Genomic DNA, 5,000 nt, shown 5'->3' with positions numbered 1-5,000 from the left:
CTTACCATAGCTAAAGCGTCTCTTCTACCCTTACCAAGAGGAAAGTGGCCACTGAACCATTATAGTGCAGTAGTTGACCCCTTGGGTGAAGAAGAATGGTTTTGGTAATCTCAGTGTTGTCAGTTGTATGAGAACAGAGGAGAATCTGTAAAGAATAGGCCAGACTATTCGGTGTATGTGTAGGCAAAGGGAAAGAACCGTAACCGGAGAGAAGGATTCAATGTAGTACTGTCTGGCCACTCAAAGGTCCCCATAACTCTCTAGCGGTAGTATCTCAACGGGTGGCTGGTGACCTGACCAACCTACTACCTACCTATGCTTATGATTCGACTCTTAAAGAATTCGTACCATGATTATTTCTAATTTAAGGAGAATATTATATTTTATCATATGATCATGAAACTCCTATATGAAAATTAATCATTTAAGCTGACAAGAAATTATAAATGCTTAGAATCTGTAACCGAGTTCAGCTAAAGATTGTCAAAATAGATAGGGTGGTTATGTTTAGACTAAGGTCCTTTGAATGTATTTTGGACATATATTTAAAGGATATTATTTTTAGATATCTGTAGTTATTTATTATTATGATTAGCAGAATTTCTTTGAATAACATCTAGTTGATAATTGAATGTTCCTCACCATTATCATCATCACCATCAGCCGTTATTAGTCCACTGCTGAACAAAGGCCACAGATGTGTCTCAGTGTTATTCCTATCATTATTCTTTCCATTTCTTTTTCTTACAAGTTGTTAGAATAATATCCTCTACTTTAGTTTGTTCTCGTCTTTATGTTTCTATTTTTCTGTCTCTTATTGAAATTCCCATCATTATCATTTCCATAGCTCTTTGAACTGTAACTAGCTTATATGCCAAGTCTTTTAATATAAAGTATTTTTATAACAGGTTTTTAATTAAAACTATTATTCTTTTATTAGAAAGAAAAAAGTTTTCTGAACAAGTTGCATATGGAGGTTCGATCTAGACATGCACTGCGTTGCCCAATACAAAATATTCCTATATGCGCGTAAAAACCCGCCAAAGGCAGCAGCTGTCTAGTCTAGTGGGTTCCGTTAAAGGCCAGAGGCCATTTCTGAACCAGGCGCCGCATCTTCCTCGATTTAAGATACAATACATCTCATTTTATAACATTCGGAGGTTTCCACCATATCGTTATACATTACTTTTCTTTCAAGGGCTATCAAAAATTAAAATGGCTTGAAAAGTTCTTTTCAAATAATTGTTCGTCTCAACACTAGAAGCGTACTTTGAAATGCATATGGATTGCAGCACTGGCTGACGTACGACCAATCGTAACGTTTATGTATATTTTTTTCTTCACGATGTAAAGTAATTAGTGATCGTCTGCAAATTTGATAAATCAAATAAATAGTCTTGCCTTCTCTATCATGAGGCTCATTACTACACAGTATTCTAAAAGTTTTATTCCAGTTATGGCTAAGTTGTGAAATAATCTTCCTAATCGGGTGTTGAATCAGTAGAACTTCAAAAGTTCAAACTTGCAGGAAAGAGATTTTCTTTTTTTGTCGAACAGGCTGACACAAGTCTTTTTTTTTTATTTAAATATGAGATATAAGTTAACCTTACTGTCCTTAAAATATTTTATTGTAATTATTCATTACTTATCATACAGTTTATTTATTTCCCTATTTCCTTTCGTCATTGGGCTAAGTTCCCTTTTGGGTCCCCTTTGGTTAATGGCTTCCTACTTTTCCAACTAAGGTTGTAGCTTAGCAAGTAATAATAATAATAATAATAATAATAATAATAATAATAATAATAATAATAATAATAATAATAATAATAATAATTTGCTATTATCATCATCATCATCATTATTATTATTATTATTATTTTATTAATCATTTATTATTCATTATTTATTAGTTATTTATTCATTTATTTATTTGTTATTCATTATTTATTATTTATTCATTATTTATTACTATTATTATTATTATTATTATTATTTATTTATTTATTATTTCCTAAATAAACTATAAAGACATTAACAAAACAAGAGGAAGAGAAATTAGGTACAACCCTAGTTGGTGAAGCAGGATGCTATAATCCCAAGGGCTCCAACAGGGAAAAATAACCCAGTGAGGAAAGGAAATAAATAAACTTTATTGGAAGTAATGAACAGATAAAATTGAATATTTTAAGAACAGTCACATTAAAACAGATGTTTCATATATAAACTATCAAAAGTCTTATGTCAGCATGTTAAACATAAATACATTTACTGCAAGCTTCAAGTTTTTGAAGTAATTTTTAAGTTCATTTCTTAGCAAATTAATACAAATACCGAACAATCGGTACCATGGTCTTTCACTGTCTTGGGTTAGAGTTCTCTTGCTTGAGGGTGCAGTTGGGCACACCTACTCTATATTATTTCTCTTCCTCTTGTTTTATTAGTTTTTGTAGTTTATTTAGGAAATGTTTATTTTAATGTTGTTCCTGTTCTTAAAATACTTTATTTTTCTTTTTTTTCCTTTCCCCACTGGGCTATTTCTCCTGTTGGGGCTCCAGGGCTTATAACATCCTGCTTTTCCAATTAGGGTTATAGCTTACCAAGTAATAATAATAATAATAATGATAATCATCATCATTATCATATAATTATGTTATGCGAGTAAAGTACATGAACAGAGTTGTAACAAAAGAAATTTTTTACTCTCAAAGAAAACGAAGTAAAGAACTTCTTAAGAAAATGGTGCTAGCTGCAACATGTAAGGGAAACTACGTATAATACTGCACGCTTATATTGTACACTTTACAGATAAGCCTACACCGTTTATAAGCCGCTTGTGAAACTGCTATTTCTGCGACATTGATTATCATTTAATGAATCTGTTTGTTGAAAAAGAAGGCGACTCCTCTGAAACTGTTAATTGCTTGAGGGTACACTCGAGCACACTCCTCTATCTTATTTCTCTTCCTCTTATTTTGTTAAAGATTTAATAGTTTATAGAGGAGATATTTATTATAATGTTCTTACTCATCTTAAAATATTTTATTTTCCTCTTTTCTCTTCCTCACTGGGCTATTTTCCCTGTTGGAGCCCCTGGGCTTATAACATCCTGCTTTTCCAACTAGGGTTGTAGCTTAACAAGTAATGATAATAATAATAATAATAATAACAATAATACAATTAATAATAATAATAATAATAATAATAATAATAATAATAATAATAATAATAATAATAATAATAATAATAATAATAAGTGTAGTTTAAGTAAAATATAGTAGTGATTATAGTTATAATAGTATTGATAGTACTAATATTACACCATCAGTTGCAAAACCAACAAACAAAGCAGGGTAATGGTGATAATGATAATAATAATGATAATAATGCAAAAGGAAAAGTTAGCCATTTAGGAGTTAAAAACATCGAACATGTTAAGCTGTTCTCGCTTTCATTTTGAAGATTCAAGGTTATAAGGTTCATAGAACATTACCATCATTGATGTTCAATGAACCTTATAACCTTGAATCTTCAAAATGAAAGCGAGAACAGCTTAACATGTTCGATGTTTTTAACTCCTAAATGGCTAACTTTTCCTTTTGCATTATTATCATTATTATTATCATTATCACCATTACCCTGCTTTGTTTGTTGGTTTTGCAACTGATGGTGTAATATTAGTACTATCAATACTATTATAACTATAATCACTACTATATTTTACTTAAACTACACTTATTATTATTATTATCATTATTATTATTATTATTATTATTATTATTATTATTATTATTATTACTTGCTAAGCTACAACCCCAGTTGGAAAAGCAGTATGCTATAACCCCAGGGGGCTTATAGCATCAGCTTAAAATTTTTTTTTATTATTATTTATTATTGATTAGCATTTGATTATCACTATTCTTATTATTATTATAATGGTTGTGATTGTTGTTATGGCCTGGTGGTACATCCTTGCCAGATGATTGCCAGACTTGGGTTCGAGTCTTGATCAAACTCGTTAGTTCCTTTGGTGGCTGCAACCTCACCACCCTTGCGATCTAAGGATGGAGGCTTTGGGGGAGCCTATAGGTCTATCTGCTGAGTCATCAACAGCCATTGTCTGGCCCTCCTTGGTCCTAGCTTGGGTGGAGAGGGGTCTTGAGCGCTGGTCAGTCTCTAGGGCATTGTCCAGCACGATAGGGCAATGTCACAGTTCCTTGCCTCTGCCATTCTTGAGCGGCTTTTAAACCTTATTGTTAACATCAGCAGCGTATTGTGATTAGATTAGAAAACAAACAGTTGAATTCAAAGTAATGAGAAAACCAGAGGCTAAAGATAAACCAAATAAAAAATTCTAGACCATTAGATGAAAGTTAAACTAAAGAAAAAATATCTTTACATAAAGTTAAGAACATTTTAAAATACAAAAGCGGTGTGGAGGAGAAATAGATTGACTAGAAAATGGAAACCAGAGTGACAAGAATAAAGCCAATTGGCTTAAGACGAGATTGCAAAAAATGATCTCTGAAACAAGTGTAATAAGCGAGTTATGAAAAATTACTGAAAAGATGAGACCGAATTCATTCGTAAAATTTCTGTTATTGATGGGAAAAATATGCGTGATTACTGATTTTTTTTTAAATAATAATAATAATAATAATAATAATCATTAATGTAAAATAGAAATGTTAACCAGTCAGAGTTACGATCAAAGTCATGGCAAGCTATTTTTACTTTAAATTTAAAGATTCATGTTCATAAATTTACTATGAACATGAAAGTTAAACGATCAAACCTCTGATTAAGCTCAAAATGTTGCATTAATTCGATAGTTGATGTTGATCAACATCAAGTTGACCTTATGTCACCACGGACCTTCGTAAGATGTAGATAAGAATAGCAGACCTCGTGTGGACATCAGAAATACGTCCTACCAGCTACGCTCTGGCTAAGTTACACAACAGCGTACACCTTTGTACATATTGATGTACACTTGACATTAC

Source organism: Palaemon carinicauda, chromosome 37 (genome assembly GCF_036898095.1).
Source record: "Palaemon carinicauda isolate YSFRI2023 chromosome 37, ASM3689809v2, whole genome shotgun sequence".
Taxonomy (NCBI): domain Eukaryota; kingdom Metazoa; phylum Arthropoda; class Malacostraca; order Decapoda; family Palaemonidae; genus Palaemon; species Palaemon carinicauda.
This window is presented reverse-complemented; position numbering follows the sequence as displayed.